The 24098-nt window shown below is 45.8% G+C and overlaps 1 long non-coding RNA gene across 1 annotated transcript in view; it reads left to right on the forward strand.

Moving 5' to 3' along the window:
• The first annotated feature begins 11289 nt into the window (after positions 1–11289).
• The window catches only part of LOC108533944 (uncharacterized), an 18553-nt gene continuing 5744 nt past the window's right edge, over positions 11290–24098 (forward strand). The window contains exons 1-2 of the long non-coding RNA XR_001886853.1: positions 11290–11417; positions 13437–13526. This is a non-coding gene — a long non-coding RNA (uncharacterized LOC108533944). The remainder of the gene's footprint in view (positions 11418–13436; positions 13527–24098) is intronic.

Consider the following 24098-nt stretch of genomic DNA (forward strand, 5'->3'; position numbering starts at 1 on the left):
AAGGGAGGGTGGGGTGGGGGGCGGGGGTCACCACAAGCCCATTCACCGGCTCTTTCCGGGTAGTCGCTCCGGCTCCCCTTCGTTTCCTCTTCCCTTACTTCCTCCCTCCGAATGGGCTGCAGGCAGCGGGGGAGGGACCCCGGGGGCAGCTCAGAGCGCGCTGGTGCTCGGGAGGCGGAGGGAGAAAGAAGGAAGAGAGGCTGTGAGTGAGAGGCGGCGCGCAGGGAGGGAGCAAGGGCGGGAGGAAGGCGGAGGGATATTCGGGCCGGACCTCGCCGCGGCGGCGCCGCGCTCCACGGCGATTGGCCGTTGTTCTGGCCACGCGGAATCCCCAATTGGCCAGGCGCTCAGCGTCGAAAGGCCGCCTTTCGCCCATTCGCCTGCTGGTTTCAAGGCCCGGGGTGGCTGGGCGGGCAGCGGAATGGAGCGCGCTAATTGGCCGAGGGGAGGGAGATTGGGATAGGGCCGGAGAGAGCCCGCCGCTGATTGGGTGGGCTTGGTAAAGGCCTTGAGCTCAGACCGGCTGAGCGCCGAGGAGGGTGGATCGAAGGCACGACTCGGAGCCTGCGCGATTGGCTGGGATAGTGGGCGTTGATAGGATAGGGTGCCTGGCAGAACTGGGGAGAGGAGTTCGGGGTCGGGGCGCGGGAAGGCGGGAGGCGCCCGGCTGCCCTAGGAGCCCGGCGCGGGGCACGATGGGACGCCTCCGGGAGGAGGCGGAGCTGGGTTCGACTGCTGGGGCTGCGGTTGGGTAAGCGCCGTCGCCCCGAGGGGCGTGTTGAGCGAGGCTTTCGCGGGCGTGAGCGGGGGAGGGGGGACCGTTGAAGTCCTGCGCCGCGCCCACAGGAAGCTGCTTTAATGGCTAGGTCGGCTTGGTACCCTGCTCTTGGCTGGGACGGATCCGTAAGGCCATGTGGCTCGACTTGAAATGTGTAGATGTGGAAACTGAAGCCCAGAGAGGGTATGGAACTTGCCCAAGGTTACACAGCCGGTTAGTGGCTTGGTAAGGAATGGGTTCTGGAGCCTAGAGGGTATGGAACTTGTCCAAGGTCATACAGCTGGTTAGTGGCTTGATAAGCTCAAGCTCTCCTGCTTGCCGTTGTCCCTACAAGCAGCTTCCTCTCCAAGGAGTCCCCTAGGCCTGCTTATATAGGGCTTGAGACCTGTACTAAGTCTGACTTGCTTAGGGGTGACCTAAGGGAATCCTACACTTAGACACCCCATCCTTGACAGAATGGAAATGTTTCGCCCTGTAAAGGCTCAACCTCGAACCAGAAAGAATGTGTGTACAGGCTTATAAAGGATCGTGGTTCTTGACCTGTTCTAGTTCTGAACTCCTGAAGAAACTCATGAATGCCTTTTCTTAGCAAAATGCATATACAGAAAATGTGGGCTGGGCCCTGTAATCCCAGCACTTTGGGAGGCCGAGGGGGGCGGATCACGAGTCAAGAGATCGAGACCATCCTGGCCAACATGGTGAAACCCCGTCTCTACTAAAATACAAAAAAGTAGCCCGGCGTGGTGGCGCATGCCTGTAGTCCCAGCTACTCCTGAGGCTGACGCAGGACAATCTCTTGAACCCTGGAGGCAGAGGTTGCAGTGAGCCGATATCGCGCCACTGCAGTCCAGCCTAGCAACAGAGCGAGACTCTGTCTCAAAGAAAAGAAAAAAAATGTGCATACAGTATCTTGACTTTCTTTGACATTGGTAAGTGGGCTCTAGGTTAAGAATTTCCTAGGCTGGGAGCAGTGGCTCAGGCCTGTAATCCCAGGACTTTGGGAGGATCGCTTGAGCCCAGGAGTTCAAGACTAAGCTGGACAACGTAGCGAGATCCTGTCTCTTTTAAAAAATAAAGATTTTTAAAATGATAAAGGAAAAGTGTAATAATGGGGCTGGGCGCAGTTGCTCATGCCTGTAATCCCAGCACTTTGGGAGGCCGAGGCGGGCAGACTTGAGGTCAGGAGTTTGAGACCAGTCTGGCCAACATGGTGAAACCCTGTCTCTACTACAAAATAGAAAAAAAAAAAAAGCTAGCCGAGCGTGGTGGCGCACGCCTGTAATGCCAGCTCTTTGGGAGGCTGAGATGGGTGAATCTCTGGAACCCGGGAGGTGGAGGTTGCAGTGAGCCGAGACTTCACCACTACACTCCAGCCTGGGTGACAGTAAGACTCTCAAAAAAAAATTTAAAAAAATGAGAACAAAGAATTTCTTGAATTGTTTCTGTTTCGTTTTCACGGTACTGGTGTAGGGGTAATTGGATGTAGCAGTTCATAGAGCTCTTTTACCATATGACTTGAGCTTGTGAGGTAATTGCCCTGCACTAGCCACACTGGGGAAAACCTTGGAGGAAGTCTGACTTTGCTGAAGGGTTTCACAAAGAATTGAGAAAGCTTGGCGAACTCTTTTGTTAAAAGAGGAAGAAATGGTCTTTCTCTGCTAGAGATATCTTTGCAGTTTTGAAGCTAAAAATGTAGGGACACCATTCCTCATACCATACTGTGACTAGTGGATTTCCCATGGCTTAGCAGTTCCCTAACCCCAGCCTTTTGCTTCATCTATTAACTGGAAGAACTGCCCTGTGTAACTTTGTTATAAATCAGTGAAGACTGAGCGGGGAGTGGTGGGTCAGGCCTGTAATCCCAGCACTTTGGGAGGCTGAGGTGGGCGGATCACCTGAGGTCAGGAGTTAGAGACCAGCTTGGCCAACACTGTGAAACCCTGTCTCTACTAAAATACAAAATTAGCTGGGCGTGGTGGTGGGCACCTGTAATCAATCCCAGCTACTCAGTAGGCTGAGGCAGGAGAATTGCTTGAACCCGTGAGGCAGAGGTTGTAGTGAGCCAAGATTGCATCACTGCACTCCAACCTTGGTGACAGAGCAAGACTCCATCTCAAAAAAAACAAAACAAAACAAAACAAAAACACTGCATTCCCACCTGGGTGCCAGGGCAAGACTCCATCTCAAAAAAAAAAAAAAAAAAAATCAATGAAGATTTGCCATGCATGGTGGTTCACGCCTGTAATCACAGTACTTTGGGAGGCTAAGGCTGGAGGATCACTTGAGCCCAGGAGTTTGAGGCCAGCCTGGCCAACATGGTGAAACCCTGTCTGTACTAAAAATACAAAAATTAGCCGGGTGTGGTGGCGGGAGCCTGTAATCCTAGCTACTCGGGAGGCTGAGGCAGGAGAATCACTTGAACCCAGAAGTCAGAGGTTGCAGTGAGCCGAGATTGTGCCACTGCACTCCAGCCTAGGCAACAGTGAGACTGTCCCCCCCTCCCCCCTGCAAAAATGTCAGTGAAGATTAAGTAAGATGACATCTGTGAAAATCCTGGAATTGTCCTTACGTGAGTTACCTACACTACAAATTATCCATAATTTGTTTCACCCAGGCTAACTTTCCCCTGCTTTCCAGCAGTTTGCTGGGCTACCTCTGTCTCAACATCAGTCATGATGATACCAGTGAGGGCAAATGGATTTTTGAGACAGAGTCTCGCTCTGTCACACGGGCTGGAGTGCAGTGGCGCCATCTCAGCTCACTGCAACCTCCGCCTCCTGGGTTCAAGCAATTCTCCTTTGCTCTTAGGATATAGACAAAACCACTTGCATGGCAGGCAAAGTTTTGTATGGTCTTGCCTCCACTCAACACCAGCTTGACTCAATCCCTTGTTCTCCCAAGTAGCTGGGATTACAGGTGCCCACCACCACACCCAGCTAATTTTTTTTTTGTATTTCAGGTGGGATTTCACCATGTTGGCCAGGCCGACTTCAAACTCCTAACCTCAAGTGATCCACCCGCCTCGGCCTCCCAAAGTGCTGGGATTACAGGCGTGAGTCACCGCGCCCAACCTATACAATTTTGAAAAAGGCAGGCATGGTGGCATGTACTTCAGGAGGGTGAGGCAGGAGGATTACTTGAGGTCAGGAGTTCAAGGCTTCAGTGACCTATGATCCTACACTCCAGCCTGGGTGACAGCTGGACCCTGTGGCTGAAGTAAAATGCTGGGAAAATGAAAATTTTGCAGCAAAATTCCAATCGAACATAAAATCCTTATCAAAATCAAAATGAACTGACTTTAGTTGAACTAAAGTTACTGATGATGCTGTTTAGTTCCCATCAAAAGTACTCACATTCAATAAATGCTGGTGAGGTACTGGAGCTTGAGTGATGAGCACAGACTCCAGAAATTGGATGCCTGAGTTCCTATCCCAGCTCTACCACTTCTTAGTCTGTGAGTTAACTTTCCTCAATGTGAAATGGGACTATTAATTGTCCTTACTATGTAGGGACAAATGGGGAGGTCCTAAGTGAGTTAAGACATGGTGAATGGGCTGAGTGCAGTGGCTCATGCCTATAATCACAGCGCTTTGGGAGGCTGAGGCTGGAGGATCACTTGAGTCCAGGAGTTTGAGGCCAGCCTGGCCAACATGGTGAAACCCCATCTGTAATTAATACAAAAATTAGCTGGGAGTGGTGGCAAGAGCCTATAATCCCAGCTACTTGGGAGGCTAAGGCAGGAGAATCACTTGAACCCAGGAGGTGGAGATTGCAGCAAGCCGAGATCACACCACTGCACTCCAGACTGGGTAATGCAGCTCAAAAAAAAAAAAAAAAAGAAAAATATGGCAGCTTTAATTTTAATTTTTTAAAAGAAAAAATAAAAGACTTGGTGAATGCCAGTCTAGCATGTTATGTATGCATTGGCTATTATCTACTTACCGTGTATTTTATGCTAAGTGAGTGGTCCTTGGTCTATTAGGGAAGATAGACTTTAATCATTTTATCTCTCAAACATGTAAAGTTGTAAAAGTAACACATGGCAAGGAAGGTTCCAGTCAGGGAGTTCAGGGAAAGCTTAGCTGAGGAAGGGAAGAGAGTCATTCAGATGAAGAAGAGAGGAATAGCGTCTATGGAGGCTCTGTGGTGGGAAGGAGCTTGGGGATTACAAATTACTGCAAGAATACCAGTGTCCCAAAAACAGAGAACAAAGGATTGAGTTGAGCTAGTGTTGAGCGGAAGCAAGACCACAAGACCTTCCCTGCCATGCAAGTGGTTTTGTCTGTATCCTAAGAGCAAAGGGGAGCTATTGAAAGGTTTTAAGAAGGATGGTCATCACAATGTAGAGACTGGATGGGAAGGGGAAAGAGTAGATGCAGGGAGACCAGTTAGGAGGCCATTGCAGTAATCACATAGGACATGATACTTGTGAAAAGGAGAAGGGTGGAAGTAGTGGTGGAAACACAGAGATAGCAAAATTAATTGAGCTTGGTGATTTTTGTTTGTTTGTTTGTTTTGACACAGGATCTCACTTTGTCAGCCAGGCTAGAATGCAGTGGCATGAAGAACTTTGTGACTGATTGAAAGAAGAGAGAAGTGTCCACTGGTCCCTACTGGGTTTCTGGCTTGCACCGTGGAATAGGTGGTGGTGCCACTTTGCAGTGTTTCCCAAGTGGGAGGAGATGGTGGCCACATGGTTTAGTTGGGTGAGGAGGATTACACCGAGACTTGAAGTTGCATTTCCTTGAACTATCTATGGATTACATCAGGTTTTTTTTTTAAACAGGGTCTTACACTGTCACCCAAGCCGGAGTGCAGTGGCGCAATCTCAGCTCACTACAGCCTCCAACACCTCTATTCAAGCTGGGACTACAGGCATGTGCCACCACACCCAGCTAATTTTTGTATTTTTTGTAGAGACATGGTCTTACCACATTGCCCAAGCTGTCTCGAACTCCTGAGCTCAAGCAGTTCACCTGACAGCCTCCCAAAGTGCTGAGATTACAGGTGTGAGTTACTGCGCCCGGACACTTTCTTCTTTCTCAGGTTATCGAAGTAATGTATGTTCCTCACTGTAGAAATTTTGAAAAGGAATTCAGCAGAAACCACCTGCAACCTCAAATTATATCCACCATTAAAATATTGGCATATTTTCCCCAAAATAGTTATATTTTAAATGGAAACCAAAATATTCCTATGTATCATTTCTTGTTAACTCCAAAAAATGTACTTTTAATAATTTTATTTGTTTGTTTGTTTAATTAATTTATTTATTGAGACAGGATCTTGCTCTGTTGCCCAGGCTGAAATGCAATGGCATGGTCTTGGCTCACTGCAGCCTCAACCTCCCGGGCTCAAACAATCCTCCTGCCTTAGCCTCCCAAAAAGCTGGTACTACAGGTGTGAGCACCTGGCTAATTTTGTTCATTTTTTTGTAGAGACAGGGTCTCCCTGTGTTGTCCAGACAGGTCTTAAACTCTTGGACTCAAGTGATCCTCCTGCCCCCGCCTCCCAAGATTGCTGGGATTATAGACATGAGCCACCTTGCTCCGCCCTTTTAAGAATTTTTAATTGACTCAACTCTTTATCAAGTTGCATTGAAAAGATAATATGAATTAAATATATGTGAACTGGCCCCAGTACATTTTCACACTGGTAGTGCAATGCAGAAGTGAAGCCTTTTGACTTAACCTTTAAAAAAGGTACCTACTGGTAGAATAAGCTAAAAGCTGCAAATCATTGGAGTATGTCCGCTGGGTCCCAAAACTGGAAGTTCACTGAGGCCTGTCTTCCTGGCCAGGTGTCACAGGGAATCGTGTACTCTGGCCCAGGGCTCTTCTATCTTTTCTGTTTTTATTTTTTTATATGTATAATTGCATGATGCTCTATTTTGATTATCTGCTTTGTATAATTTGTATGTATGCATGTATCTTTTGTCCTGAGTTAGACTATGACTCAGGGTTTCTCAACCTTGATTATTTTGGACAACGTAATTATTTTTTTTGCGGGGTGGGGGGGCGGGGATAGTGGTGGCAGGAAACAGAGTCTCACTCTTGTTCAGACTGGAGTGCTGTGGCGTGATCTTGGCTCGCTGTGACCTCTGCCTCCCAGTAGCTGGGTAACTTCCTGAGTAGCTGGGATTACAGGCATGCACCACCACACCTGGCTAATTTTTTATTTTTTGTAGAGATGGGGTTTTGCTGTGTTGCCCAGGCTTGTCTCGAACTCCTGGCCTCAAGTGATCCACCTGCCTCGGTTTCCCAAAGTGCTGGGATTACAGGCGTGAGCCACTGTGCCTGCCCTCACATTATTATTTGCGGGGAAGTTGCCCTGTGCATTTCAGAATGTTTAGCAGCATTTCTGGCCCCTGCCCACTGAGTTCCACTAGCTCCTCTCCACTAAATCATGGTGGGACAATCAAAAAAGTCTCCAGATGTTACAGAATATCTCCTAGGAAGGGAGTAAATCCCTCACAAACCTTCCCCACAATTGAGAACCACATTTATAGCTCCTCGAGGTTAGAAGCCATGTCATATAAATTCCCGTGTTCCCTACCTAGCACATAGTAAACATTTTTATTGTCCAAACAATATCATTGCTTCATGAAAATAATAGCTTTTTTTTTTTTTGAGACCGAGTTTCACTCTTACTGCCCGGGCTGGAGTGCAATGACGCGATCTTGGCTCACCGCAACCTCCACCTGCTGGGTTCAAGCGATTCTTCTGCCTCAGCCTCCCCAGTAGCTGAGATTACAGGCATGCGCCACCATGCCCGGCTAATTTTTTTGTATTTTTAGTAGAGACGTGGTTTTTCCATATTGGTCAGACTGGTCTCAAACTCCCGAAGTCAGGTGATCCTCCCACCTCAGCCTCCCGAAGTGCTGGGATTACAGGCGTGAGCCACCGCACCCAGACCCCCTTTTTTTTCTTTTTGAGACAGTGTCTTGCTCTGTCACCCAGGCTGGAGTGTAGTGACGTGATCCCACTGTAACCTTGAACTTCCTGCTCAAGTGATCCTCCCAACTTAGCTTCCTCAGTAGCTGGGACTACAGGTGTGTGCCACCACACCTGGCTATTTTTTGTGTGTGTGTGTTGGGGGATATTTTTTGTAGAAATGGGGTTTTGTCATGTTGCCCAGGCTGGTCTCAAACTCCTGGGCTTAAGTGAACCTCCCACCTCCCAGAGTGCTAGTATTATAGGCGTGAGCCACTACAGGCAGCCTAATGTCTTTAAAACACTTACTCTTTGTATTGTTCAAGGCTATTTACATATAGTAACTCATTGAATCCTCCCAGCAACCCTCCGAGATAGGTCCTCCTGTTGTACCTTTTTTACAGTCAGGAAACTAAGACTTGGCTGGGTGTGGTCGCTCATGCCTGTAATCCTAGCACTTTGGGAGGCCAAGGCGGGTGGATCATGAGGTCAGGAGTTCAAGACCAGTCTGGCCAAGATGATGAAACCTTGTCTCTACTAAAAAATATAAAAAAATTAGCCGGGTGTGGTGGCAGGTGCCTGTAGTGCCAGCTACTCGGGAGGCTGAGGCAGAAGAATTGCTTGAACCCGGGAGGCGGAGGTTGCAGTGAGCCGAGATTGTGCCACTGCACTCCAGCCTGGGCGACAGAGCAAGACTCCGTCCCAAAAATAGACAAAAAAAAAAAAAAAATAGAAACTAAGGCTCAAAGAGTTTAGGTTAGTTGCTTGAGGTCACCCAGCTGAGAGAGGTAACACCTGGGATCTGAACACTAGCCCAGGTAGTCTGGCTACAGATTCTGGGCTGTCAACCATTTAGTTATATACTGCTTCTAAATACAAAGAAAAGAATTAACTCGTGACAGTGCTTTCAAAAAGCCTCATGTTATCCATCTGCCCACAAAATTTGCATAGGCAAACATATGGTAAAAATAAAATTTCCTGGCCAGGCGCAGTGGCTCACGCCTATAATCCTAACACTTTGGGAGGCTGAGGTGGGCGGATCACCTGAGGTCGGGAATTCAAGACCATCCTGACCAACATGGAGAAACCTCGACTCTACTAAAAATACTAAATTAGCTGGGTGTGGTGGCACATGCCTCTAATCCCAGCTACTTGGGAGGCTGTGGCAGGAAAATCGCTTGAATCTGGGAGGCGAAGGTTGCCATGAGCCAAGATTGCACCAGTGCACTCTAGCCTGGGCAACAAGAGTGAAACTCCATCTCAAAAAAAAAATAAATAAATAAAAATAAATAAAATTTCCTATTCTGCCACAAAACACGATACAGTATAGCAAAGCATGCTGCAGTGTTGCTGAAATCTTCTAAGTTTTTTGAATGGCTGCATCCTAGTCTATCAAGAGGATAGACAATAAACTAATGTAACCAGTCCCTTGTTATTGGGCATATGGGTTGTTGCCGATATTTTATTCGAAACATAACTGTTTTTGAAATATAATTTATATTCGCTAAAGTGCACCAATTTTAAGAGTACAGTTTGATAAGTTTTGACAAATGTATAAACCTGTGCTACCACTACCACAGTCAAGATGTTGACCATCTGATCACCTTTGTTCCTTTCTGTGGTAATGTGCTGGAGCTGGCTAGTACCAGCTCAGGAGAGCCAAATATGTACATCTCTTCCCAAATCTACATTAGTAACATCATGTTAGTAGCTCAAAGTTGGTCATGGTGGGAGTATTTACACCACAGAAAGCAGTAAGTACCACACATCCGGGCTTTTTCTTTCTGTTTTTGGGAACCAATTTACCAGCACCGTGACTTACACTGCTTTGCAATCAACCCCCTATATCCTACAGCCACAGTCTACTTGTGGACATTATTTTATTTTGTGTTCTCTAGAATTTTATGTAAGTAAAATCATGCCATATGTACTCTTTGGTGCTTCTTTTGCTCAGTGTGTTTTTGAAATTAATCACGTTGCGCATAGCAGTAGTTCATCCCTTTTCATCGTTTTCCATTGCATGGATGTACCACACATTTATTCATTCATCTGGTGATGGACATTTGGGTTGTTTCCATTTGGGACTACTATAAATAAACTTGTCATAAACATGTATGTGCCAGTCATTGGGTGGACAAGTTTGAATTATTCTTGGAAAAATAGCTAGGAGTAGAGTTGCTGGGTCATATGTTAAGCTTATATTTTTATATAAGGAGCTGCTAACCTGTTTTCCAAAGCGGTTTGAGACAGGATTTTGCTGTGTTGCCCAGGCTGGAATGCAGTGGCCTACAGCCTCAACCTCCCCAGCCAATCTTCTCACCTCAACACCCCAAGTAACCGGGACCACTGGTGCATGCCACCACGCCTGGCTAACATTTTTTGTAGAGACAGGGTCTCACTGTGTTGCTCAGGCTAATCTCGAACTCCTGGGCTCAAATGATCCTCTCACCTTGGCCTCCCAAAGTGCTGGAAATACAGGTATGAGTCAATGCACCCAGCCAGTCTTGTCTTTTTAGTTTTAGACATTCTAGTGGGTAGATGTATAGTGTTATCTCATTGTGTTTATTTTTAAATTGCCTTTATTGTGGTATAACATATTTTTTTAAATGTAGGTTTTAAGTTTCTATGCTGATCTGATCACCATCACAATCAAGATAGTGAACATTTCTGTCACCCCCAAAAGTTCTTGTGTCATTTCCAAACGACTCTCCTCCTCCACCTCCATCTCTAGGCAACCACCAGTCTGTCCTCTGTCAGTATAGATTGGATTTGTCTTTTCTTTTTTTTTTTTTTTTTTTTTTTTAGGCAGGGTCTCATTCTGTCACCCAGGCTGGAGTGCAGTGATGCAATCTCGACTCACTGCAACCTCCACTTCCTGGGTCAAGCAATCCTCCCACCTCAGCCTCCTGAGTAGCTGAAACTATAGGAACATGCCACCATACCCGGCTAATTTTTGTATTTTTTGTAGAGACAGGGTTTTGCTGTATTGCCCAGGCTGATCTCAAATGCTGGACTGAAGTGATCCTTCTGCCTCAGCCTCCCCAAAGTGCCGAATTACAGACATGAGCCACCACACCTGGCCAGATTTGTCTTTTTTAGACTTTTGTACAAATAGAATCATAAAACATATAGTATTTTTGTGTCTGTTGTCATTTGCTTAGTGTGAGATTCATCCGTTTGTTCCATGTATCAATAGTTTGTTCCTTTTTCTTGCTGAGTAATATTCTGTTGTAGGAATTTGCCAGAACTGGCCTAGTCATTCTCCTGTTTATGGACATTTGGATTGTGTCTGGGCTACTGTGAATTAATGCTGTTTTGAACGTTTTTGTCTAAGTCTTTGTGTGGACATGTGCTTTATTTTTTTTTGAGATGAAGTCTCACTCTGTCACCCAGGCTGGAGTGCAGTAGCGTGGTCTCGGCTCACTGCAACCTCCGCCTTCCAGGTTCAAACAATTCTTCTGCTTCAGCCTCCCAAGTAGTTGGATTACAGGCACGTGCCACCATGCCTAGCTAATTTTTTTTGTATTTTTTTTGCAGAGACGGGGTTTCACCATGTTGGCCCAGCTGGTCTTGAACTCCTGACCTCAAGTGATCCACCCACCTCAGCCTCCCAAAGTGCTGGGATTACAGGCATGAGCCACCGTGCCCTGCTTGGACTTAAGCTTTTATCTTATTTCCACCTAGGAGTGGAAATGCTAGGTCATATGGTATGTATATATTTATAAGAAACTGCCAGACTCTTTTCCAAAGTTGCTATATTACTGTACATTTCTACCACAGATGTTTGAGAGTTTTAGTTGCTCCACATTCTCATAAACACTTGATATTGTCAGTCTTTTAAATTTTAGCCATTCTAATCATGGTATTTCATTATAGTTTAAATTTGCATTTCTATGATGACCTAATGAGGTCTTTTTTTTTTTTTTTTTTTTTTTTTTATTGCAAGCTCTGCCTCCTGGGTTCTTGCTATTCTCCTGCCTCAGCCTCCCTAGTAGCTGGGAATACAGGCACCCGCCACCACACCTGGCTAATTTTTTGTATTTTTAGTAGAGGCAGGGTTTCACTGTGTTAGCCAGGATGGTCTTGATCTCCTGACCTCGTGATCCGTCCGCCTCGGCCTCCCAAAGTGCTGGGATTACAGACGTGAGCCACCACGCCCAGCCAATGAATGATGTTGAACATTTTTTACCAGTCTATTGGCTATTCATATATCTTATGTTGTGAAATATCTGTTTAAATATTTTGCCCATTAAAAAAACTGATCTAGGCTGGGTGCAGTGGCTCACATCTGTAATTCCAGCACTTTGGAAGTCCAAGGGGATTGGATCACCTGAGGTAAGGAGTTTGAGACCAGCCTGGCCAACAGGGCGAAACCCCGTATCTATTGAAAATACAAAAATTAGCTGGGGGTGGTGGTGCGTGCCTGTAATCCCAGCTACAGTGCCTGGAACAGGAAAAAACAAAATCGTTTAGACGACTTTAAACAGAGGATACATATTCTCAGAGATATAACAATGTTGTATCAATGAAATAAGAACAGGTTGTTTTTTAAAAAGAATATTGGAGAATAAAACACCTAAAAAATATAACCATTAACTTTAATCAATGAGTTAGAAGATAAAATTGAGAAAATAGCTTTTTAAAAAACCGTAAAAGCTGGAAAAGTTTTTTAAGAACTAAAGGTGGCCCAGTAAGACTAATATTCAATTAAGAAGCATTACAGAGGGCAGGGTGTGGTGGCTCACGCCTGTAATCCCAGCACTTTGGGAGGCAGAGGTGGGCACATCACAAGGTCAGGAGTTCAATACCAGCCTCACCAACATGGTGAATCCCCATCTCTACTAAAAATACAAGAATTAGCCGGGCATGTTGGTGTGCACCTGTAATCCCAGCTACTTGGGAAGCTGAGGTAGGAGAATTGCTTGAACCTGCGAGGCGGAGGTCACAGTGAGCCGAGACTGCGCCAGTGCACTCTAGCCTGGGCGACAGAATGAGACTCTGTCTCAAAAAAAAAAGAAGCATTACGGTGATATGGAACAGCATAGAGAAATGGAGAGAAAACAATCATCAAAGGAAAAATTCAATAAGTCATCTCAGATCTGAATGGCCTAGATTTCCAAAATGAAAGGCCCAGTGAGTACACAATGTAATGGATGAAAACATTCGTTCAAAGACATATTATCATGCTGTTTCAGATCAATGAGTTAATAGAGGATCCTAAAACAGAAAAAGCAGGTCACATTCAAAGGAACAACTATGAGAATGGCATCATGCTTCTTATTAGCCATGCTGAAGGATAATGTAGGAATGCTTTCCAATGATTTATGATATATAATTTTATAAATTATTTAAATTGTGAATTCAGTAGAGTAAGCATATTTTCAAGGCCAGGTATAGTGGCTCATGCCTGTAATCCCAAGCCTTTGGTAAGCCGAAGCTGATGGATCCCTTGAGCCTCAGGAGTTCAAGAGCAGCTTGGGCAACATGGTGTAACCCTATCTCTATTAAAAAAAAAAAAAAAAAAAAAGGTGTGCGCTTGGACTCCCAGCTACTTGGGAGGCTGCACATGGAGGTTCACCTGAGCCCAGGGAAATAGAGGCTGCAGTGAGCCATGATCATGCCACTGCACTCCAGCATGGGCGACAGAGTGAGACCCTGTCTCAAAAAAATAAAGCATATTTTCAGATATGTGAAATTTTATTTACTATCCATGTACCCTTTCTCAGGAAACTACTGGAGGATGTGGTGCACCAGAATAAGAAAATAAACCAAGAAACAGGAAGACGTGATCCAGGCAACAGGATATTCCATTATAGGTGAGAAATAAAGTCTCCAAGATGATAATGAAGGGAAATCCTAGAGTGATAGCTGGCCTGGCAGCAGGCCTAGGGAGCAATCAGTAAGGCTGGAGCCAGAGGACAGAAGCCTCCAGGAGGGAGGTACCCAAGAAATAAGATGAAATGAATACAGGAAAAATCTACAGTTTTAGTGAATGATGGAGAATAAATTCATGATTGGAACATAGAAACTAAGCAAATAAATCCCAATTTTGTTTTTATATATAATTGACTCCATGAAATTTTTTTAACAAAGAAACAAAACATAATCATAGTAGGCTAAATTGCCCAGCGGTGAATAATATTTACAGAGGCATAAACGAGTATGTCAATTTCCACCAAGCCCAGCATAACATGGGCTTTCCTCTTTATGGTCCAAGATGGCTACTTCCTTTCCAACCACCCTGCCTGCACTCCAGCCAGCATGAGTCTTCTTTGTTCCAGCTATCCTGGGTTTCTTTTGGTTAACTGGGAATTGAATTAATGAAATTCAATTAGTAAATTAAAGCATTAAGTTAATACATGTTTGAATTAAAATATTAGTCTGGGCATGGTGACTCATGCCTCTAGTCCCAGATACTTCAGAGGCTGAGGTGGGAGGATCAGTTAAGCCCGAGAGGTAGAGGCTGCAGTGAGCGATTATTGTGTCACTGCACTCCAGCCTGCATGATAGTGGGAGACCCTGTCTCCAAAAAAAAAAAAAGCCAGGCACAGTGGCTCACGCCTATAATCCCGGCATTTTGGGAGGCTGAGGTGGGCAGATCCTTTGAGGTCAGGAGTTTGAGACCAGCCTGGCCAACATGGTGAAACGCTGTCTCTACTAAAAATAGAAAAATTAGCTGGGCATTTGTTTACACACCTGTAGTCCCAGCCACTCAGGAGGCTGAGGCAGGAGAATCTCTTGAACCTGGGAGGTGAAGGCTGCGGTGAGCCGAGATCTTACCACCACATTCCAGCCTAGGTGACACAGCTAGGCTCCGTCTCAAAAAAAAAAAAAAGAGGCCGGGCGCGGTGGCTCAAGCCTGTAATCGCAGCACTTTGGGAGGCCGAGACGGGCGGATCATGAGGTCAGGAGATCGAGACCATCCTGGCTAACACGGTGAAACCCCGTCTCTACTAAAATACAAAACTAGCCGGGCGAGGTGGCAGGCGCCTGTAGTCCCAGCTACTCGGGAGGCTGAGGCAGGAGAATGGTGTAAACCCGGGAGGCGGAGCTTGCAGTGAGCTGAGATCCGGCCACTGCACTCCAGTCCGGAAGACAGAGCGAGACTCCGCCTCAAAAAAAAAAAAAAAAAAAAAAAAAAAGAGACCCTGTTTCGGGGGGAGTTCGAGACAGCCAGGCCAACATGGTGAAACCCCATCTCTACTAAAAATATGAAAATGAGCCGGATATGGTGGTGGGCACTTGTAATCCCAGCTACTCAGGAGGCTGAGGCAGGAGAATTGCTTGAACCTGGGAGGTGGAGGTTGCAGTGAGCCGAGATCGTGCCATTGTACTCCAGCCTGGGTGACAACAAGACTCTGTCTTAAAAAAATAAAATAAAATAATATAAATGCATCACTGAGTGTCCAGAACAGCAGGGTTTTGATAAAGGTTCCAGTGATGACTTTGTGTGACCTTGGGTAAAGCACCCTCTGGGACTCAGGTCCTTTTATGAAAAATGGGAGGGTGGAAGAGATCATAAAAACATCAACCACAGTGCAGATCACAAGGATGCTGCAGTGCTGTGTAAGTGACTGAATGCTATGTAACCAGCTCAGCCTCCTGAGTAGCTGGTACCACAGACACACACCACCATGCCCGCCTAATTTTTTTTTGAAACAGAGTCTCACTTTGTTACCCAGGCTAGAGTGCAGTGGCATGATCTCGGCTCACTCCAACCTCCACCTCCTGGGTTCAAGCAGTTCTCCTGCCTCTGCCTCCCAAGTAGCTGAGACTACAGGTGCGTGCTACCACTCCTGGCTAATTTTTTGTATTTTTAGTAGAGACAGGGTTTCACCATGTTGGCCAGGATGGCCTTAAACTCCTGACCTCAGATGATCCACCCACCTCCACCTCCCCATTGCTGGGATTACAGGCTGAGCCACTGTGCCCGGCCAACCCTGTGGCTCATTTTTAAATTATCTGCAGAGATGAGGTTGTGCTGTGTTGCCCAGGTTGTTCTTGAACTCCTGGACTCAAGCAATGAATCATCCCGCCTTGGCCTCCCAACGTGCTGGGATTGCAGGCATGAGTTGCTATGCTTGGTGGTGATTTTTCAAGAAAAGCTGGTAATCTGGATTTTTATTTAAAATCCCTCGATTTTAAAAGCTGGAATGGAAATTTTCAAGCAGATTGAGGATTTTTGGCCTTTCCACATACTGGCCACATGAGAAAATAAAATAAATAAATAAGTAAAATTTCAAAAAGACCTTGAAAGCATTGTGTAGGTCAAGAAAAAAATGCAAGTTTGCAACCTCTGGGGTGCAGTACTATAGAACATTTAGAGTAGTCAGTGTCCTCCCTGGGGAAGAACTGTGTCTAGTTTGTTCTACTCAGAGCTAGCAAGAGGGTTGTGGTAATGGTAAATCACATGCCTATCTGGGCAGAAGCTCTGCCCTCCTATCCTTGGGCAATGTTTCATATTTTGCAGGCAGAGAGGAAATGGCCTAAAATGAACCATTATGTTTCTCCATGATGGCATGTCAGGGCTGATCAGATTGGAGAGGTAAACTCCAGGTTTCTCATCCGTTCTGTGAAATTTGACTACTGGTTGTGCCTACTACTCGAAACCACTGTAAGAATAAAATATCACATATTTGGAAATAGGTAGAATTTTCCCTGAAGTGTAATAAAGTAGGTACCAATTGGGATAATGATTTTGCCATGAACAGCTCAGAGGAGTGTAACATTTCTGGAATGATGGCAGCTTCTATAAAGCTGAGCTAGGACCAGCCTGGCTAACTTGGTGGAACTCCATTTCTACTAAAAATACAAAAATTAGCTGGATGTGGTGGCACATGTCTGTAGTCCCAGCTACTCAGGAGGCTGAGGCAGAAGAATTGCTTGAACCCAGGAGGTGGAGGTTGCAGTGAGCGAAGATCACACCACTGCACTCCAGCCTGGGCAGTAGAGTTAGACTCTGTCGAAAGAAAAAAAAAAAGCTGGGCTTAAGCTTTGGCTATAAGAAATCAACAGGTGGCCGGGCGCAGTGGCTCACACCTGTAATCCTGACACTTTGGGAGGCCGAGGCAGGTGGATCATGAGGTCAGGAGATGGAGACCATCCTGACTAACACAGTGAAATCCCATCTCTACTAAAAATACAAAAAATTAGCTGGGCGTGGTAGCATACCCATGTAGTCACAGCTACTCGGGAGGCTGAGGCAGAAGAATTGCTTGAACCCGGGAGGCAGAGGTTGCAGTGAGCTGAGATCACACCACTGCACTCCAGCTTGTGTGACAGAGTGAGACTGTCTTAAAAAAAAAAAAAAAGAAAAAAGAAATCAAGAGGCAAGAATGCTTTGGTGATTCTGCTCTGGTGGGTTTGAGAAGGAGGCAGGATGATCTTTTCTGGAAGCAGTGTCGGGGAGTTGGTGTAGAGCTGAGAAATCTACATTGCCATAAATGGTGTGATCCTGCTCCAAACAGCTGCATTCACCCCCAGGCTTCATAAGCCTCATACTGGAAGTTTCAACTGAAATAAACGTAACGACCTTTCCATCAGTTCCCTGGAGTAGGTCAGGGTTTTAGAGGGTATTTCATGTTCCCATTATGAGGAGATTTGAACTCTTGGGTTCTATTAAGAAAGCAGCACAGCTTATTATTACTGATAATATAATCTTAGTAGTATTCCTATAATGCTTTATAACCTAAAAAGACCTTTTATTTGTATTATTCTCATTTTGCTCCCCGGTAACTATGAGATAACTGTTATTATTCCCACTTTACAGGTGAGGAATCTGATGCTCTCCCATTGTTCCTTAGTTAGAGTTCTGAATATTTTTACTTTTTTCAGAGAATGGAGGCACACTATGTTTCCTAGGCTGGTCCTGAACTCCTGGGCTCAAGTGATCCTTCCATCTTTGTCTCTCTTAAGTGCTGGGAGTACAGATGTGAGCCACCATGCCTGGCCGAGTTCTGAATCTTTAACAAGGCCCAAGTTCTTGCCAGCCTGGCTCTGGTCTGTCTCTCCAGACCCCTCTTGTACCACTTTCCCAAGAGCTTTCTGTTCTCCTGAGTTTCTTTTTTTTGTTTGTTTTTTTTGTTTTTTTTTTTTTTTGGAGACAGTCTCACTCTTGTCGCCCAGGTTGAAGTGCAATGGCACTATCTAGGCTCACTTCAATCTCCGCCTCCCAGATTCAAGTGATGCTTGTGCCTCAGTCTCTAGAGGAGCTGGAATTACAGACGTACACCACCACGCCTGGCTAATTTTTTTGTATTTTTAGTAGAGACGGGGTTTTACCATTTTGGCCAGGCTAGTCTCAAAACTCCTGTGATCTGTCTGCCTTGGCCTCCTAAAGTGCTGAGATTACAGGCGTGAGCCACTGCGCCTGGCTGAGTATCCTTTTTTATTTATTTATTTTTTTGACACGGAGTCTCACTCTGTCGCCAGACTGGAGTTCAGTGGTGCGATCTCAGCTCACTGCAACCTCTGCCTCCTGGGTTCAAGTGATTCTCCTGTCTCAGCCTCCCGAGTAGCTGGGACTGCAGACGTGCACCACCATGCCCAGCTAATTTTTGTATTTTTGGTAGAGACAGGGTTTCACCATGTTGGCTGGGATGGTCTCAATCTCTTGACCTCATGATCCACTTGCCTCAGCCCCTCAAAGTGCTGGGATTACAGGTGTGAGCCACTGCACTCAGCCAAGTATCCTCTTTTTGAGACAGGGTCTTGCTCAGTCACCCAGGCTAGAGTGCAGTGACTGGACCACATCTCACGTACCTCAACTTCTTGGGCTCGTGTGATCCTCCCACCTCAGCCTCCCAAGTAGTTGGGACTATGGGCACATGCCACCACGCCTAGCTAATTTTTTTTTTTTTTTAAGTAGATGCTGGGTCTCACTATGTTACCTAGGTTGGTCTTGAACTCCTGGGCTTAAGCGATCCTCCCATCTCAAGCCTCACAAAGTGCTGGGATCACAGGTGCATCCCGCCCATCTTGGATTTCTTTTGCTTTTTTTTTGAGATGGAGTTTTGCTCTTGTCGCCCAGGCTGGAGTGCAATGGCACCATCTTGGTTCACTGCAACTTCCACCTCCTAGGTACAAGCGATTCTCCTGCCTCAGCCTCCTGAGTAGCTGGGATTACAGCCACCTGCCACCACGCCTGTCTAATTTTTTGTATTTTTAGTAAAGACGGGTTTTACCATGTTGGCTGGTCTCGAACTCCTGACCTCAGGTGATGTGCCCGCCTCGGCCTCCCAAAGTGCTGGGATTACAGGCATGAGCCACCGTGCCCAGCCCTCTTTTGCTTTCTTAAATAGGTCTGCTTCCTTCTTTTTTTTTTTTTTTTTGAGATGAAGTCTCGCTCAGTCGACCAGGCTGGAGTGCAGTGGTGCGATCTCGGCTCACTACAAGCTCCGCCTCCCAGGTTCACGCCATTCTCCTCAGCCTCCCAAGTAGCTGGGACTATAGGCGCCTGCCGCCACACCTGGCTAATTTTTTGCATTTTTTTTAGTAGAGACGGGGTTTCAACGTGTTAACCAGGATGGTCTCGATCTCCTGACCTCGTGATCTGCCCGCGTCAGCCTCCCAAAGTGCTGGAATTACATGCGTGAGCCACCGCGCCCGGCCACGTCTGCTTCCTTCTAACTACAGGCCCATTACACATGCTGTTTCTTCTGCTAATAACACTTTTTCTCTCATCTTTGCCTGGCAACTACTCATCTTTCAGCTTTCAGTTTAACATTTCTCCAGGGAGACTTTCCTGAACCTTCAGGCTACTTTGGACTGTCTGGTATAGCACACTGAACTTCCCACTCCAGAGTTGGCACACTTAAAATTACTCATTCGATATCCCTTGTCCCTGCTAGATCATAAGCTCCATTAGGGCAGAGACCAAGTCTATCTTATTTGATACTGTAGCCTCAATATCTAGTATAATAGGCATTTCCTTCTGCAGTAAAAGCTTTTGCAACTACTCTCTGCTATCTGAATCCCATAGCCATTGAACAAATCCATCAGAACCTTGCCTTGAATACTGTACTCAGGTTTAATGCTATGGGGTTTTTCTGACAGGTTCTTGTGATAACCAAGGTCTTCTGATCAGTGGCCGAAATGCATACCTGTCACATCAAATAGCAGCCTGTGAGGCTGGAGCACAGTGCCCCTGTATTATTTGATAATGACTAGAAAAGGCCAGTCCCCTTCTCACCAGCCTTCTGTGATGCTTACATACCAATGAGAACCTTTGCCCAGCATCTTTCTGGGGATGGCTAAGATTGGATCCTAGATAACAGGAACATTTAAAGCTACCTAGATTTTTCCTATCTCAAGTCTTTCCTGGGTTTAGTGCACACTTGGGTCATTTCTGGATGGGTGGCACATTTGTTTTATTTGTTGGAAACAGTGAAGTGTAGTCACCAAGTTAATGGGGACAACCAAGCCTAGGAGTCAGGGCAACACAGTTGCTCAGGCTGGCGTGACAGGCATCAGCAGGTAAGCAAGCCCCAGTGGGAGGAATGCATGGCCTCATTTCAGCAGTGTCAGCAAGCTGAGGTCCCTGCACATTGGGAACCTATGAGAAGAGCACCCTCACCCCGCTTTTTTTCAAACCAGTCACATCTCTCTTCACCAAAATCTTTGTGAAATTCATCATCATATAACTTTCTGAATCTAGTTAATGGTGATATTAACCAAAATTTGTAGCTCAACACCCAGGCAATAGTGTATAGGATTGCAAGTGTTAGTTCCAAAAATAGTGCAGTTCACATCTCCAGTGAGGAAAGAACAGTGAGTGAATTAATTACATGAGCGACTTAAACTAATTGAGCCAGGAACTTAAAGTCACATTCTTCAAATATGTACACTCCACAAAACTGGCATTTAACATCAGGAAGTAAGGCTGGAAAACATTCATGAACCAGTGACTCTAAACAAGGAAGAAACACTTCTCAAGGTATGCATTTGCCAGCTTGTTACTTTGTTCACAGGTAGTCTTTGGTGATTAGCTTCATGCCTTAGGACATGGGTGGCAGCTGTGAGCATGGCACATTTAGCTTCATACAGCAAAGACTGAAAATACGTGGGTCTGGTTACATGGTCAGACAAGTGAAGGAGGCACAGCCTATCTTCATTACTGAAAATATACAAAATGCATAGAGTATAAAAACATAGATGAGTTTGTAAAAAGAGAGTCACTTTTTTTCCTTCAATTTTGGAAAATGAATACAACGTGTATTACATTCATGAAAAATAAAATTTTAAATGAATAGTGGTTAGTGATATAATGTTCTTAGATGAACAGCAGTTTGTTACAAGATTAGCAAAAATGTAACTTTTTTGTTTTTTTGGAGACAAGGTCTCACTCTGTTGTCCAGGCTCTGTAGTGCAGTGGCACAAACACGGCTCACTGCAGCCTCCACCTCTTGGACTCAAGCGATCCCCCAACCTCAGCCTTCTAAGCAGTTGGGGCTACAGGTGTGTGCTACCACACCCAGTTAATTTTTCAAATTTTTTGTAGAGACAGAGTCTCACCATGTTGCCCAGGCTGTTACTTTCAGTGATACACAAAAAAATACACTTGCATATACAAGATGTAGCTCAGGGTGGTCCAACAGAACTTTCCTGAGTGATGAATATGATTTATATCTGTGCTGTCCAATACAGTAGCCACTAGCCTTATGTGGCTGCTGCACAGTTGATATGTGGCTAGTTCAACCAAGCAACTTTTTTTTTTGGAAACAGAGTCTTGCCCTGTTGCCCAGGCTGGAGTGCAGTGGCGTGGAGTGCAATCTCCATCTCCTGGGCTCAAGCAATTCTCCTGCCTCAGCCTCCCTAGTAGTTGGGATTACAGGCATGTGCCTGGTTACTTTTTGTATTTTTAGTAGAGACGGGTTTCGCCATGTTGGCCAGGCTGGTCTTGAACTCAAGTGATCCACCTGCCTTAGTCTCCCAAAGTGCTAGGATTACAGACATGAGCCAGCCCCAAGCAACTTTTTATTTAATTCTAATTAATTTAAATAGCTGCATATGGCTATTAGCTACTGTATTGATCACACAGGTCTTCCATTTGCTGAGAATAAGAAATTAAGAGAAGGCCAGGTTTGGTAGCCAAGAGATCTAAGTCATGTACTATTTCATTATTCAGCAGTCTGTCTACTCTGTTACTGTTATAAGAATGAACTAAGAGGCCAGGCACGGTGGCTCACACCTGTAATCCCAGCACTTTGGGAAGCCCAGGTGGGTGGTTCACCTGAGGTCAGGAGTTCAAGACCAGCCTGGCCAGCATGACAAAACCTCGTGTCTACTAAAAATACAAAAATTAGCCAGACAGGTAGTGCGTGCCTGTAATCCCAGCTACCCGAGAGGCTGAGGCAAGAGAATTGCTTGAACCTGTGAGGCGGAGGTTGCAGTGAGCCGAGATCACGCCATTGCACTCCAGCCTGGGCAACAGAGCAAGACTCCATCTCAAAAAAAAAAAAAAAAAATTAAGGCCGGGCAAGATGGCTCATGCCTGTAATCCCAGCAACTTGGGAGGCTGAGGCGGGTGGATCACTTGAGCCTAGGAGTTCGAGACAAGCCTGGGCAACATGGTGAAACCCCACCTCCACAAAAATCAACGAAATAAATTGGTGTGGTGGCACACACCTGTAGGCCCAGCTACTCAGGAGGCTGAGGTGGGAGGATCCCTTGAGCCCCGAAGTTCAAGGCTGCAGTGAGCCGGGATCACACCACTGCCCTCCAGCCTGGGTGACAGAGACCATCTCAAGACAAAAAAGAAGAAAACAACTTCTTTGCACTTGTAGAGGGCACAGTATTAAGTTCATTCTATCACTTCTGTTTACATTCTGACTTACAAGTGCTCTGCTGATAGAAGAGGGAATTGACCTGTTAGAAAAGCAACAGCAATCTCATCCATTCTCATTCATCTCAAATATTTTAAGTGCTTTGTACTTTTTCTTATAAGTTGTTTCCTTCCATCTCCCTTCTATTATTTTGTATGGTGTTCTTGAGACTTCTTCCACTAACCTAATAGCCATTCCACATACTGATTTTTTCTTCTCCTTATTTTTATTACTGTTACTTTTGTTTGTTCGAGACAGGGTTTTGCTCTGTCACCCAGGATGGAGCGCAGTGGTACCATCATGGCTCACTATAGCCTCAACTTACTGGGCTCCAGCGATCCTCCTTCCACCTCAGCCTCCTGAGTAGCTGGGACCGCAGGCATATACCACTATGCCTAGCTTTTTTGTATTTTGTATAATGAGACGGGGTTTTGTTATGTTGCCCAGGCTGGTCTTGAACTCCTGAGCTCAAGCAATCTACCCACCTCGGCTTCCCAAAGTGCTGGGATTACAGGCACGAGCCACCACGCCTGACCCTATTATTGAGACAGGGTCTCATTCTCACCCAGCCTGGGATGCAGTGGTGCGGTCATAGCTCAGTGCAGCCTCAGCCTCCTGAGTAGCTGGGACTACAGGCACACGCCAACATGCCCAGCTAATTTTTTTACTCTTAGTAGAGGCAAGGTTTTACCATGTTGCCAAGGCTGGTCTCAATCTCCTGAGCTCAAGTGATCTTCCCGCCTTGGCCTCCCAAAGTGCTGGGATTACAGGTGTGAGCTACCATACCTGCACCTCCTCAACTATTTTTTATTTTATTTTTTTGAGATAGGGTCTTGCCTTGTCACCCAGACTGGAGTGCAGTGGCATGATCTCGGCTCACTGCAACCTCCTCCTGCTGGGCTCAAGCGATTCTCCCGCCTCAGCCTCCCAAGTAGCTGGGACTACAGGTGCATGCCACCACACCCAGCTAATTTTTGTATTTTTTGTAGAGATGGGGTTTCACGATGTTGCCCAGGCTCATCTCAAACTCCTGGGCTCAAGTGATCCACCTGCCTCAGCCTCCCAAAGTGCTGGGATTACAGACGTGAGCCACTGTGCCTGGCCCCCTCCTTTACTTTAAAAGTACAAGCTAATAAGCATTAAGGAAGAGAATGTCTAGATTAGTACAAATAATGCAAGGTAATCAGTGCCCTATTAAGAGTTGCCCAAAATTGCAGTGTAATGTAATATACCTGTAAAATTTGTCAAATTGATGATGAAGGTTAAAGTTGGTTAGAGTAGGGGTAGGGGATGTCTCAGAGGACCATACTGGTACTGTCAGTCAAACCATGGCAAGGATTATTTTTTTCTTCCTGGTAGTCATCTTAACTGATGTATATCTGCTGTTAGCTGCTACAACCTCCCTGACAAAGCACAGATCATGATAGTAAACTATGTTCATTCTCTGCCAATCCCTCCTCAGTGTTGGAAACAGAAGCCCAGTAGTGAAAGCTACAGCTGCCAGATACTTGCAGTGGAATCACAGGAGCAATCAGAGTTCTTTTTTTTTTTTTTTTTTTTTTTTTT

The sequence above is a fragment of the Rhinopithecus bieti genome, unplaced genomic scaffold, assembly GCF_001698545.2.
Source record: "Rhinopithecus bieti isolate Rb0 unplaced genomic scaffold, ASM169854v2 scaffold_10685, whole genome shotgun sequence".
In the NCBI taxonomy this organism is placed as follows: domain Eukaryota; kingdom Metazoa; phylum Chordata; class Mammalia; order Primates; family Cercopithecidae; genus Rhinopithecus; species Rhinopithecus bieti.